The sequence below is a fragment of the Nannobrachium achirus genome (genome assembly GCF_963921795.1).
Source record: "Nannobrachium achirus genome assembly, chromosome: 5".
NCBI classification, from domain to species: Eukaryota; Metazoa; Chordata; class Actinopteri; order Myctophiformes; family Myctophidae; genus Nannobrachium; species Nannobrachium achirus.
Genome location: NC_137814.1, coordinates 26,662,759 through 26,678,757, shown reverse-complemented (window position 1 = coordinate 26,678,757; position 15,999 = coordinate 26,662,759). Strand labels below are relative to the sequence as shown.

Sequence of the window (15,999 nt, the reverse complement as noted above, 5' to 3'; positions counted from 1 at the left end):
AGAGAGATTGATTGAGAATTACAGAGAAAGATGGAGAGAGAACAGCATTGAAAGACAAAGAGAGGGAACGATTGTGAGAATGTTTGAGACAAGGTGACAGAGACAGAAAGAAAGAGAGAGAGAGAGAGAGAGTTTAATCACACAGAAATATCGTTATGTCGGGTGGAAACCTTGTCCAAACCGTTCCCACCCATCCATCCATCCATCCATCCATCCATCCATCCATCTTCAACCGCTTATCCGAAATCGGGTCGCGTGGGTAACAGTTCCAACTGAGACTTCCAAATTTCCTTATCCCGAGCAACTTCCTCCACTCCCTTAGGGAGTATACAGAGGCGTTCCCAAGCCAGTTTGGTGATATAGTCCTTCCATCTGGTCTTTGGTCTGCCACGGGGTCTCCTTCCAGTGGGACATGCATCGAGGACCTTCCTAGGAAGGCGCTCGGGGGGCATCCGTACTAGATGCCCGAATCACCTAAGCTGACTCCTTTCCAAGAGTAGGAACAGCCGTTCTACTCCAAGTCTCTCTCGGGTGACTGAACTTCTCACCCTATCTCTAAGGGAGATACCAGCCACCCGTCTGAGGAAACCCATTTCGGCCGCTTGCACTCACGAGTTGCGACCTTTTCATCATTAAAAGTTTCTGTCAGACAGTGACAATATTCAGTAATATACAGCTTTGTGAGAGGATGAAGAACGTCTAACGAAATCGGTTAATCTGTGCATTAAACACCCACGCACGAACACACAGACACAGGAGGACACCGACACACAACACACAACTGAATAAAGTGGGCGCGAGTGAACTGCTTGCCTAGTGCAATGTAGTTGCCCAAACTAATATGATTTGGGCTTTAGCCTACTTCTCATTAAACCTTACTATGCAAACCTACAAGTCTGAGGGACTGTGTTTGTTTTGTTTTGTCATGATGGGGTGCAAGGAAGGGTGACTTACTTGCCTGCAATCAACGTGTCCAACTTCCACAACCACATCCATTGCTGCGATCAGAAAGGTGCTTGATTGTATCCAAGTGATTCCACGACTATTAGGAGTTCGGCTCCCTGTTTTATTATCATCAACTGGGTCCGGTTTGGTTTAGATTACCTCGGGCTGTTTATCATCATAACAGTAGCCAGTAAAAAAAACAGTGACGAGCGAACCAAGACAGACAGACAGACAGCGCTAGTGGAGTTCCCTCTTTCAGCTGTGAAAAGCTGGATATGTGCTTCGCCGTATGACGGTGCGTGTCGAGCATAGCAGACATGCAAGCTCACAAAGCTGCAAGTTCCGACATAGTGTGAGCTTGTAGCTCTGATATTTTCAATGCGCGACACCATCGTATGACAAATACAACTGCACACAGCAGCGAAGGCAGAAGGCAGCAACAAGCTGTCGTGACAGTGTCAGATCATGATACAATTTTAAATGATTTATGATTGGTTTTATAGGTTGTTCTAGTCTGAACTATCTCTCTCCAAAAGATAATGAATATGATGGAATATGATTAAGGATTACTGTGATTATGGTAAGCTCACATTTCATATCAGTCACATCATACTGTAGTTCATTAGCCCCCCAAAAAACTGTTAAAAAAATAATAATCATGGCATGCCTACGGAACACCATATATGGACATAAAAGAGTGCCAGCCAGACAGACGGATACAACGGGTATTTCACAACTGGACATCGATGGTGACTATTCTGCCCAACGGGCACCAGTCTGGGTTCTCCAATATTACTTCTGAGACTCCTACATTCAATCCCTCATCACAAACCCCCGGGCACAGTAAACCTTACTATGCAAACCTACAAGTCTGAGGGACTGTGTTTGTTTTGTTTTGTCATGATGGGGTGCAAGGAAGGGTGACTTACTTGCCTGCAATCAACGTGTCCAACTTCCACAACCACATCCATTGCTGCGATCAGAAAGGTGCTTGATTGTATCCAAGTGATTCCACGACTATTAGGAGTTCGGCTCCCTGTTTTATTATCATCAACTGGGTCCGGTTTGGTTTAGATTACCTCGGGCTGTTTATCATCATAACAGTAGCCAGTAAAAAAAACAGTGACGAGCGAACCAAGACAGACAGACAGACAGCGCTAGTGGAGTTCCCTCTTTCAGCTGTGAAAAGCTGGATATGTGCTTCGCCGTATGACGGTGCGTGTCGAGCATAGCAGACATGCAAGCTCACAAAGCTGCAAGTTCCGACATAGTGTGAGCTTGTAGCTCTGATATTTTCAATGCGCGACACCATCGTATGACAAATACAACTGCACACAGCAGCGAAGGCAGAAGGCAGCAACAAGCTGTCGTGACAGTGTCAGATCATGATACAATTTTAAATGATTTATGATTGGTTTTATAGGTTGTTCTAGTCTGAACTATCTCTCTCCAAAAGATAATGAATATGATGGAATATGATTAAGGATTACTGTGATTATGGTAAGCTCACATTTCATATCAGTCACATCATACTGTAGTTCATTAGCCCCCCAAAAAACTGTTAAAAAAATAATAATCATGGCATGCCTACGGAACACCATATATGGACATAAAAGAGTGCCAGCCAGACAGACGGATACAACGGGTATTTCACAACTGGACATCGATGGTGACTATTCTGCCCAACGGGCACCAGTCTGGGTTCTCCAATATTACTTCTGAGACTCCTACATTCAATCCCTCATCACAAACCCCCGGGCACAGGACTAGTATACACTAGGGATGTGAATCTCGACCACTGAGGCGATACGATACGGACCTCGATACACTGCCAGCGATACGATATAATTGCGATACATTGAAATCCTGCCGATACGATACATCGCGATCCACCCCTGTTCCCGATGCGATACGATTCACGATTCACCACGATTCAAGCCCAAATCCCAAAATGTACAAAACATAGCGACTAAAAATGTATGAAATTTAAATTCAAGGCAATTTATTGTTTCACTGTAGTACTAGGCTCTGTCTAACAACCCAACATAGGCCTATAGTATTCTGGGAGAACACAAAGCTGCTGGCTATTGTAGAATTGTTTGATAACTAATCATATAGAAGGCCTATGTCATTATTAGTAGGCCTATATGTCTTCAACTGGCGGTCAGGGACCCCAATCCAGGGTTATTACAGGGGGCCTGCCAAATATTTGTGTGATACAGTAGGCTATAATGCCTAGCCTACAGCGAGGGTCCCTGCTTGATCTCTGTCTGAGCTAAGGGGTCCTTGACCTGAAAAACAATAAAGTCCCTCCCTGGTTTGTATTATTATATTATATTATATTATATTATATTATATTATATTTAATCCAGGATTATGCAATTTTTATAGCCAAAATGTTTTAAAACAGACCTACAAGCTCACAGCGCGTCGCATCCACGACGCATTGTGAGCTTGTAGGTCTGCTATTTTAGGTGCGACACCCTTGTACTGCGATGTATAAATTAGGCCTCTTTCCCAGAGCAGAACCAACAGCAGAGAAAGTGAGAGAGTTGCTTGCATCAACAGGAAAGTTGTATAACAGTGACAAATACTTTGTTTTAAACGCAAGCAGTAGTCCTACAACACCCAGCAACATTGTTGTGTGTGTGCAGTTAATATAGCGCAGAAGATGATCTCAATCAATTGTCCGTCGGAGATTCGCTAAGAAACGGCTGTTGATTACATATCACTCGATCAGCCTGTGCTACTCTGTGACAACAATCAGCGCAGCTGACTTGGATGTTATAAAGCTAAGTACTGTACTACTAATCTTGCATCTTTTTAACCCGTGGGGCTGCTAGTTCGTCCGTGTTGATTCACTCGCATTTCGCTGCACTGTCTGTCTCCCTGGTTGCCTGCATGCAGAGTGCAGATGCTGTCCGTCTGTCCGAGTCGCAGCTCGCGTTAAAGACTGGCTTTTGGGGAGGGGGTTGAACGGCTGATGATGGTGCATTCATGGCGCCTCGGAAACACAGGATAGAATGAAATACTATATGGAAGAACCGATACAATCGCGGAATTTACCGATCCAGACACTCACGGTACGATCCATCACGATTTCGGCCGTCTATTGTACCGGTACACACTGAATGAACCGATTCAACCGTATCGCGGACGTTTGTATCGCGATTACGATCCGTACCGGTATATCTTCGCATCCCTAGTATACACACCATACAGTATATATCCAAGCACTCGAAAAAGACGAACAATCAATGTACTGTAATCATTACAAAATGTAAAAAGACAACATGTTTCGACCAGGGGCAGGTGACTATGAAAACATCATGACCTGCCCTGATGAAGACCATTTCGGTTGAAACATGTTGACTTTTACATTTTGTAATAGACATGATTAAAGTGCATTGATTTTACATCCTCTCCTGCGTTCCTTTCAGAGTGCTTGGATCTTTTCTTAAGTCACGGTTCCCATTGATCCTATAGAAGCATCTCTACATTTTTTACTTTTTTTCATGTCCATTTGAGCATCTTGGTTGCTCTCTTCTCTCTGCATATTATTGACTTGTGCCGTCATTGAGTTCAGTCCAGGATCATGGGTCTAGCACAGGGGTCTTTAACAGGGGGTCCGGGACCCCTAGGGAGTCCTCAGAATGAATACAGAGGGTCCTCCAAATCTTGATAGAAGCTTTTTTTCTCCTTTTCTATATTAACCACTTGAATCCTAGCGTCCATATTCTGAGAAGTTTGGCCAAAAATAGCAGATGTACAAGCTGCAAGGCGTTGTGAGCTTGTAGATCAGCTATTTTCGGCAAAGAGGTTTGGTGTAGAGGGGAAAAAGAGCAGACTAAGTACAGAGTGAAAGGTCAAGTTTATTAAGTATTGACGGTTCAAGTGGTTAAATATCTGAAAACACAAATTGACATGAATCCAAAATACACGGATGATCGTGCTGTCAAACGATGAAACTATATGAATCTACGAAAAGCTTGTAGATCAGCTATTTTCGGCAAAGTGGTTTGGTGTAGAGGGGAAACAGAGCAGACTAAGTACAGAGTGAAAGGTCAAGTTTATTAAGTATTGACAGTTCAAGTGGTTAAATATCTGAAAACACAAATTGACATGAATCCAAAATACACTGATGATCGTGCTGTCAAACGATGATGAATCTACGAAAAGCTTGTAGGGGTCCCAGGTTGGGGGGTCCCTGCTTCATCTCTCTCTCAACTAAGGGGTCCTTGGCCTGAAAACGTTGAAGACCCCTGCTCTAGTGTTTAGCCTCCTGCATGCATTATCAGTGACGAGAGCGCTACATCAAAATGAACCTTGACATTAAAGCATGAACATTCCTTCATTCAAGGTCCATTCATGCATTCAGTCTACCGCTCTTTAATGTCTGCAAAGCTGTACCTTGAATTGCCTTATATTGTGTCATTAAAGTCCACTTTGCGCTACACAATAATGTTTAATGTGCACGTTTAGGTTCTACATTGCAGGTTATTTTATATAGAATTTTATTAGGCGTGACATAATGAAGTTAATTCACAACAGCGGTATATACACGAGGCTTTTTAGACGGCCGGGGCAGGTCTGTTATAATGTTGACTCATTCTGTTTGATAACGATTGGTGCGTTATCGTGATCTCCCAGCATGCACTGCACGTTTAATCAGATGGGAGGATATTGATAGAGCTCAGGGGATGTGATAGATGTGTACATTGACATCCACACAAAAGGCTCAGGGGATGTGATAGATAATGCACTGATAGAGCTCAGGGGATGTGACAGATCTGTACATTGACATCCACACTGGAGACTGCTGAGGCATTTTTGAACACATACCGTAGATATATTCCTTCACACATTCTCCTGTCTGTCGGTTGATATTTATCTGATATTTGTTTATGTATTGTTTTCACCTTGTGAGCCTGTTATGGGTCCTTTCTCACACCCAGAAGTATCGCAAAAGTATCATGACTAGTTATTTTATAGTCCAGTAACTAGTAAAGTAATTTTTCAGAGCAGTACCTAGTGAAGTAACTAAGGGCACCAGTGATACTTACACAACATACTGTAAGGTACTGTGGCAGCCACTGACAAATGCTGGCGAATATAACATGCCATGCAGTAGCCTACATATTGCACATACGCTGATCTATTTTTATTATCCTTTCCTATACTAGCATAAAACTACTGAATTGAATTTTATCGCTCTCTTTCCTTTCCCACCCTTCACTATTAGTATTATTACCTGCTTTATAAATTGTCTAAAGGAAGCCGAACAAAAATATGTTTTACTTTTAGGTACCTGTGCACAAGACAAATTACGTACCAAATGTACTCGCGCGTGTGTTTGTATGATGTTGATGTTGTGATGCTAGTAATATGAGGTGTTTTCAGGCACAGTTGTTTGTGTATTGCTGTCTTAGGTATAGAGTGAGGAAAGTCAGAAAGCGACTGTGCCTTAGACCAGCTCTGACCTGGTTTTAAGTCCAGCGCAGTCAGTCCCCCAGCGCAGCCCCTCATATAGCAGATTGACCTACAGTATATAAAGTAGGTGGGTTCCCAACGTGAACACACTATTTTCCATCCGTCCTAATCCAACACAACACTCACATTCGACACAGTAGATGACATTGCGGAGACTCAGCATTGAGGTTGACAACAATTATGAATTCATCTACTGCATTGGAATCAGCCAATCTGCCGTGCTTAGCTGGGAGGCACCAACAATGTTTCCGTGCTCAGAGACAGCAGATAAACTATTTTTCAAGCACTTGCTTTTCCATTATATTATAATAAGAATATGACTAATAAGAAAACAGTTTAGCAGCAGAGAAAGGAAAGGAGGAGCAATGAGGGGGAAAAAAAGGCCAGAAAGAACCAGGTCAAAAGACAAATCATTTAGATATATTTTCGGTTAATTGCCCAGCCAGCCCTGCAGCTCCGAGCACCGTCTGTTGCTCCTCACCTCTTGCTGTTACTCCACAAAAGCATAATCCAACCCATTGTGTTGCACTGTTTGTTCCCTGTGCTTTTTCAATATATTGACTCTGACCGACACAAACAAACATACCAGCATCACACGTATTATACTGCCTCAAAGATTATCATTATCCTTTCCACTCCCAAGCTTTTTGACATGAACCACAAAGCCATCACATGCCTATAGCGTTCACAATGCAGTCAAATAGCACTGATCACCCGCTCAATCGTTACCTCACAATAACACCATCTGGACGGAGATATAGAACTTTGAGATGGAACAAAAATGTTGGCTTTTTTGTCCAATCACCCATTGCAGTGTTAAATCAACCAACCGCCTGGCTGATGTTGTCTGTGTGTTAAGTGGTATGGCTGGACTCTGGAGATTCTATGTATTGTCTTACTGTTGTGTTGGGTGGTATTACTGTTCTAATGTGTTCCACGTTGAACCGACTGTGAAACCAAATATCCCACCGGGACAATAATGTCTAATCTAATCTAATATTGAACAAATGTGGCGCTGCCGGGTGGAAATCTTGCATGTCCAGAACTGTTGCTTTTCAGGATTCAAATTCTAAAGTAGCAAAAGTAGCAAATCTACAAGCTAAAGGTTTTTCTTTTTGTTAGGACCCATAATCGTCACTAATGGAGCTCAAGTGTCAACGAGTTTCAAGAATACATTTAAACATTTGTTTCATACCACCAATCATAATATTGCATGTAACGTTGCATTAAGCAGCCTATGGATGCTTACAATTAGCCTTGCATAGCCAGCATAGCCAGACAATATCACAGGCATTGTTTTCTTTGCAACGGCAGATTCGTCTGGCTACGCAAGGCTAACTTACAATAGCAGACACACATACAGTACACTGTCTCTGTTACGTTATTATATAGTTACACAATTTGCAATTTAGGCATTTAGCAGACACTCTTAATCCAGAAGCAATCTTTTTAAGCAAGTCAAACACAAGGTAAAACATCAAATGCATAGAGATAGATCTATTGGATCATAGGTAAACCAGAACCTAAGGTTCATCAATCTAAACAGTATAATATCAAAAAATAAATCATCTGTACAGTGAAACTAAATCATATGTACAGTGAATCTAAACTATAAGATGCCAGGTCTACAAACAAACCTGGCATCTAGCTGTCTAAAAAAAACATGCTATCTAACTAGTTTACATTCATGTCAATGTCAGGACTCCGGAGCACACACAGCACCACTCATGAGAGCTTATTTAGGTTACTCACCCACTTTTTTGTGGCCCCCCTCCCCTCCATGAGACCACATAGGCACGTGCCTATAATGCCGAACATGCATTAACAGGGCCATGGGCACATTGTGATGTCCTGGATTTGAATCCAGTTTAGCACCTGTATCACATTTCTCTCCCCCTGTCTTATTCCTGTCTTTTCATAATGTCTTGTATGACTTTTATACTGTTAGAGCGGCTATTTTTGCTACGTGTGTGGCTATAACTGTCATCGGACTAAGTATAAATAATGTAGGATATGCACCCCTTGCAGGTGCACCCAATGATACTAATAAAGTCTCAGTTCTGTTTAGAGTAGCACGGTGGTTCTCAAATCTTTTAATTTCAAGGATCACTCTGAGTTAAACACTAATAAGGGGGCCATTTGGAACCCCCTCAAGGAACCATGAGGGTCCCTGGACCACACTTTGAGGGGGGCAGACCTCCATTCAGAGACACCCCCACTTAGAAACATCCCCATTCAGAAATGCCCCCACTGAGGTTAGGGTTGGGGTTAAGGTTAGGTTTAAGGTGACACCTCCATTTAGAATAATGGAAGGCCACTGGTGTAGAAGAGTGTTTCCGGTGAGCCAATATGAGCACTGTTTGGCCAAAATAGAACTGAGCCTTCATAATGGTATCATTGGTAACACCTGTGAAGGAAGTAAGGAAGAGGCCCAGTTTCTTTCCACTATGGCTGCTGTGCATGGATGTTGAGCTCAAGTGGATGAAAAGGCGTGCACCCTGTAAATAATATAAAAAAAGGCCTAGTCCGTGTTTGCTCCAGTCATTCCACGAAACCGGTACGATTTGGACTTTTTTTTCGGGAAAATTTGATCGAAATGAATTACTTTTCTGAATAGCCCACACCATTAAGGACATATTTAACACCTTCTAAGCCAAGGGGGGCCCCTTAATGTTAAAACCGTACTATATCGCACATCCCCCCAGGGACTCTCAGCCAGGCCGTCTATTCCCGGACTTTGTCTTTAAAACCGGAATAAAAGCTTTTGATCCGAAAATCGGCGATCGTCTAACCTTCCCTAGTCACCACTCGTGCACTGATGGCTCATGCAGACCGTGCATGAAGCAGAGGTGACGTCAGCGCCTCTCCTTCTCCAAGGCACCTTCCACCCATCCGTTTACTGTCTACACACTCGAGCTCCTCCTGCAGCCATGCTTGGGGCTATGCTAGCGAAACTTTTCAGTTCTGTTCTTCAGTCACACATGGACTATTTGCGGGGACATTTACGTGAAAGGATCGCGCACGCGAAACGCACGGGGACATCGACGATCGGCCAAAACCCCCATTCTATCCCAACGGAGATCGAGAAAATCATGGTGAGTTACTGGCCTGGGGGGAAAAAAAAAAGAAAAAACAGCGGCGCTGTTCAAGATGGAGGGGCTGCGGGGTCATGTTTATAAACATAATATTATGTCTCAGATCACAATACAATAATAGAAATTTCACGGCTAATCTACCAACCACCATTCTATTTCGGACTGCAACGTGTTAACATGCAGAAAAACATATTTTCCCATCTCAAGCATCAAATTAATATTTTTATATGGAATAATCCATTCAACAGGGTTGACATTGATAACGGGGTTGAGTGGAACGGGGTTGAGATTTTTTACTCAAGATGGCAATTACTCTACCTGTGTTGATTAAGAGGAGACCACATGGCATGCATGACATTAGGAAATCAGATACATTGTTGAAATAACAAAGATAGTTTTCATAAATGATTGTTTTCTATCTTTATTTCATGTTGAGTTGTTAAGCTTTACGACCACACTATGAAAGTATAAATGACTATAAATAGGTGTAAAAAGTTGGGAAATGTCCTCTTCCTGCAGCATCTTGCTCAGAAGACTTGTAGAATGCCATTGCATGTTGTTGATGTCACTAAAGGAGCAGTTCATGCTTTTTACAGAGAGGAAAATGACTTTGTAACGGGGTTGAGTGAGATTGGGGGACGGAACTATATTATGTGATTTTAATGATAAATCATCTATCTATTAAAATACTAAACATGACCAGCAATAGAGTACATTGCTGGTTTTATGTGAATAGCATAATTTATGGATTATTTTACATTTTTAGTAGTTATATCTCAAGTCCACTTTCCTTAGCAGCCATCGGGGACATGAGAAAATGGCCAAAATAGATGGTGTCTACTAAAACAAGGGAAGATAATTTCTGGAATTAAGATAAAATGTATGTAAGTTTTACACAATATTAAAGGGAACATTTCAATTAATGATAAAAGCTTTTAAAAATCAATTTTGGTGACCAAATAGATAAAATACAGCTAAAAGGATTAGAGGGACCTCAAATCGTACCGGTTTCGTGGAATGACTCACATTCAGTACCTTCTACAAATTCAAGTCCCGTTTCTGAGATGCACCGGACCAGCCTAAACTGCGGCGTCAGTTCAGAAAAAGCTAAGGTATGGCAACATGACTGGTGTCCTGCAAGACACCAGTAATTTTGCCATACCTTAGCAACAGGCACGATTACAGTACATTTTATTATTTTCCCTGTAGCCAAGCTGGCAGCTGCCATAGCTTGCCAATGCCATACCCGACTCTGAGCCTAAACCAGGCTAGAGGCACGGTGGACATTCTTCATGCGTGCAAATAACATGGTGTGAAGTCATATATGGCCTGTGGCGAAATGCACATGGGGAACCCAGGTGTCTTAACGAGCAGCTGATTAGTTAATGATGGGGATGTTAGCAGGTGATTGGTTAACAAGGTATGGGGCTGGGGGGGGGGAGATGGGGGGGTTCTGGATAGATTACACTGTCAGGGCTGTGGCTGTCACTCTGCTGTCTCCGTGACAACCAAGACCATGTCACCCTATTTCATCCCATCAGCACCGACATGATCTGATAGATAGACTGTGACCTATTCATTCTGTCTGTCTGTCTGTCTGTCTGTCTGTCTGTCTGTCTGTCTGTGTCTATCTGTCTGTCTATCTGTGTTGTCTTATTATTAATCCGCCTGGTTAAATAGCCTAAAGGTAAGCCTAACAAAATAAAAAAATAAAAATAAAAAAACTTTTATAATGCTTTCTGACAAAAAGCAAAAAGAACACTTTAATGAAGACAAAACAATCAATATAAATGTTTCTCAGAGAACAGCAAGTCATCATTCTCCCTCTTCTTATACTGTCCCCCCCATGTCTCCATTTCAACCCCCACCTTCCTGTTCCTCCTCCCGGAGCCCCGCCCCCAACCCGCACATACAGCCAATCAGTCAGCAGCGGGCTGTTCCCAGATCAGATGTTAGATCTACTGGATCAATAACCTGATCAATACTCAGCCTAATGAGGAGGATCCTTCAGCACTGATTGGCCGCAGGTTTGATGCTGTGTACATGCACACTGTTAGTGTGTGTGTGTGTGTGTGTGTGTGTGTGTGTGTGTGTGTGTGTGTGTGTGCGTGCGTGCGTGCGTGCGTGCGTGCGTGCGTGCGTGCGTGCGTGCGTGCGTGCGTGCGTGCGTGCGTGCGTGCGTGCGTGCGTGCGTGCGTGCGTGCGTGCATGTGTGAGTGAGAGAGGTGAAAAGGCAGGTGCCCATTTTGTTTAATTATTATTATTATTAGTCCTTGTCCGTTCGAACATATGTGCTTCGAATTATGTGCAGAGTTTGGGTTATGGGGGTGTGCACATTATATAAGGGATTGAATGTAGGCGTCTCAGAAGTATCAGTGATGTCAGTCATCTCCAAATTTGGGCACTGTTTAGTATCAGTGATGTCAGGTATATCAGACAGACAGACATTTGGTCGTTTATTAGTAGGATTTTAATTTAGAATTGTGCCAGTTAACCCTTTATCACACGTTTCCGTGTTGTCACTGCTGTTGTATCCTACTGGCTTGCCTGCCAGTGAGGAGCCCCCACCGGGAGGAGACTGCTGTATGGCTCATTTGACAAGTGAGGAACCCCCACCGGGAGGATGTAGCGGCTCCATCCTACTCCTCCCGTTCAACCTTCCCAGCTGACAGGCAACTCCACCAGCCCGTAGGAGTTGCTAGAGCAGTGACAAAGGTCACCCTCCCTGCTTTGTTTTTTGTGTGTTCTTATTAGAGGGTAGCAAGGGTAAAAGAAATTAGACCCGTCCCGAAACGGAACCGAGGATATTTGGACCTTATCCGACCCCTGCCACGGTGAATTCAAACCCTAGGCTTTGCAAAGGTGGACAGGTTTACTCCTGAGAGTTTTACCGTAGCTTGTGTCATCATGCAACCCAGAATCTCCCTTCAACAACGGCCTACAGCGGTGGAGAGATCCAGGCTATACTTCCAAAATACGTCCCATTCCGCGCGGGGGAATTACATTTTGGTCTTTCAGCGTCAAAACGTTGATTCTTCTGATGAATTCCCCAACAGTGAAACGGAGCGGACCTACCCCTCCTCAGCCCTATAAGACTCAATCAGGGTACCAGGAGTCCCAGAGGACGGTCGGATGAAATTAAACTTCCTCCACCATCCACAGATTGCACCTCCAGGCTTCAATGTGATGTGAAGTCCTGCATGGTCCCCAGAGTGTCACCTTGTCTCACCTGCGTGCACTGCTTCACATGGCTGTCACTCACTGTCACTGTGCCACATTACATGACACTGTCTCTGTCTGTCTGTCTGTCTGTCTGTCTGTCTGTCTGTCTGTCTGTCTGTCTGTCTGTCTGTCTGTCTGTCTGTCACACATATTCCTCATTTTCCCCTGTAGGGGTGCAACAGTTAATTGAACTAATCTACTCTATTATAATAAATAAATAATTGATAATCAACCATCAATCATTTAATGAAATAATCGATTAATAATAATGATTCCTATTTTGGGCATGTCAATAGCCTATATTAGGCGAAATAATTATGTTACATAAATAACACGCACAGTTTAAAGGGACATTTCACTTTCAGAAAATGTTTTGGCAATTTTATCATCTAATACGGTTTTTGGGAACACCCAAGACAGTTTTAAGTTGCTTGATTCAGTATTTAGATACTTGATATTCATTGTGACTGTAGGTCGCAGTTTACTGTGAGAAACAGCACAGCTTGTCCGCGTCCGTCTGGACGTGTACACTTTTTTACGGTATATGGGTTCTTACGGTCTATGGGTTAGTCGCTCTGACATCATGCTCTGATGTCACTTTTTTTGTTGATACGCCTGACACTGTGGTTCCCCTGACACAACACTGTGACATCACAGTGATGTCAGATACTCAGAGCAGGGAACTCCATATATGGGCATAAACAGGTGACATCACAATGATATCAGATACTTAGAGCAGGGATCTCCATATATGGGGGACATAAAAGGGATTATGTTAGGGATCTCCATATATGGGCATAAAAGGGATTGTATCCCAGATAATGCCCTGTTAGGAGAACCACACTAACAGAATCCATATATGGCCAAGACAGATGGTCAACTCAAGACAGATGGCGCGACCTCGCCCTTAGGCGTCTTTCTGGTTTTATCAGTCACACTCCCTTCCTATACAAACCCAATGTAACTTCAAACTCCATTTTAACCATGATAGATTCATCAAAAACACCCGTATTAGGAGGACAGTATGTTAACTCATACTGTCATACTATGTGAGCTGGCCATGTTTCTTTTTTTTCTTTTTCTTTTTTTCAATTACTTTTTTCATCTATTTTTTTTATTCTTTTGGAAAAAATACAATAAAGAAAATGAAATAAAATAAACGAAAAAAAGTAATTGAAAATGACACGGCCAGCACATGCACACTTGCTGAATATAGGCTTCATTTTCTGTCTGTAAAGTATGGGCTTAGCTTTGTCCATCTCCTTTTTACGGTCTATGGTCAGGACGTTCTCGACAGCGCTGCTGTAGAACACTCTGAGGATTCGGGGGCTCACGCTCATGTCATTGTGACATTGTCATCGTGTCTCAAACAGCATCACCTAGCAACAACACAGCTCCAGTATTATAATTAGATTGGATTATGTTTCAGCTAGATTTATCCCTGTTCTTACCTTACATAAAATAAGCTTCGTTTTCCTGCCACGCAAAGCCTTCTGCATAGGTTTAGTTTCTCTGTACCATTTCTGTTATTTTCAAAAGAAGGCTGATGCACACCTCAAAGGGCTTTCCTGGTAGGACAGCCAGGAAGGTTCACATGTTCACAAAGGGACCTATGATGTATCAGAACAAAGAAAAAGGTCCTGCACACTGTCTGGAACGTGCAAAAAGGATGCTCTTTCGGTCATTAGACCTTCATCCTGTTTGTCCTGATGTTCAACCTCTTTCTTTGATTTGATATCAAAGATCCCGATCTGTATTATTTCAAGGCATATGTTTGCTTTCTCTGGAAAATTTCTGTAGGCATGTAGGTTTGATTTCTGCGTATCATTTCTGGACATGTAGGGTTGGTTTCTCTGTATAATCTCTAGACATGTAGGTAGGTTTGGTTTCTAAGGGCCCTATTTTCATCTTACTTACTTACTATTTTTAAAAGCATTTTTAAATAGTTAAAAAAAGCCAATCTACAAGCTCACAACGTGTAGATGTAGAACGGCAATTTGAAGTATTTTAAAATGTTTTTCAAAATAATGAAAAAAGGTTTAGGGGTAAGGCACTGACGAATGTTGGGTTTCTCTGTACCATTTATGTAGGCATGTAGGTTTGTTTTCTATCATTTCTAAACACAGGGTTGGTTTCTGCGTACCATCAGAGGGGTGCAGGCAGGGCCTTTCTGCTGATATAAAGGTGCAATGGGGAGAGGGGGGGTCTGGGGTGTGACTGATGTCGGCTATAGGATTTATGTCTGCTGGTAACTCATCAGCACTAATGTTATTCCACCGCCTCTGTTTTTTATTGCTGGATTATCTGCTGATGTACGGTGTGGTGAGGGCTAGAGCCTGGTTGTTTGACCCCTCTACTCTGGGTTTGTGTGTGTGTGTGTGTGTGTGTGTATGTGTGTGTGTATGTGTGTGCGTGCGTGCGTGCGTGCGTGCGTGCGTGCGTGCGTGCGTGCGTGCGTGCGTGCGTGCGTGCATGAGTGCGTGCATGAGTGCGTGCATGAGTGCGCGTGTGTGTCGTGCATTTTCGACCGGTTGACCCCTTAGCGAGATTCTGAGCGTTTTTTAACAGCCCAGTTCTCTCCCCTCCCCTGTCCTCGTAATTCACAACGTTCTTGACCTATGACCTTTCGGAGAGAGGTGGGCGGTGGTCCGCCCTCAGCTCTTCCCTCCATCTCTTCTCCGTCCATCACGGTTCTCAACCTGTGGGCCATGGCCAACTTATGGGCCTGTGAGGATACTGCACAGACATACTTACTCGGTTACTCGTTATGTGAAGGTCGTCTGTGACGTCTGACATCATACAGTACATACAATCCCTTTTATGCCCATATATAGAGATCCCCTGTGCTGTGAGACCCCAGACATGCGTCCGTGTGTGTCAGTATATGTCTCTCAGTCCCTTTTATGGGCATATTGGTTGGATCGGCGGTTCTACTGAATGTTTTTTTTTACAACTGTACATCAGGGATCTCCATAATATGGGCATACAAGGGACAAGGACGGAATGTGATGTCACAACAATGTGATTTCACAATGTCAACAGTGTGACAACAGCTATAGACTATAGACATTGAGGTGTTACAGAAGGACGGAAGGATGGAAGGACGTACGGACATGATGTGACGGTTTCTATAGTTAACTGCGACCTACTGTTGCAATAAAATAACATTTAAAAACATAAATACAATGTGATGGTATTTTCTCTTTTTTATTGACTGATTGATTCATACATGAGCAATGGGCAGCCC

At 43.0% G+C, this 15,999-nt stretch overlaps 1 protein-coding gene across 2 annotated transcripts in view; it reads left to right on the top strand.

Moving 5' to 3' along the window:
• Window positions 1-15,999, top strand: part of LOC308285878 (histone H1-like) — a gene marked incomplete at both ends in the record, with an annotated part of 500,380 nt that overhangs the window by 79,972 nt on the left and 404,409 nt on the right. The gene's annotated exons all lie outside the window — the stretch shown is intronic.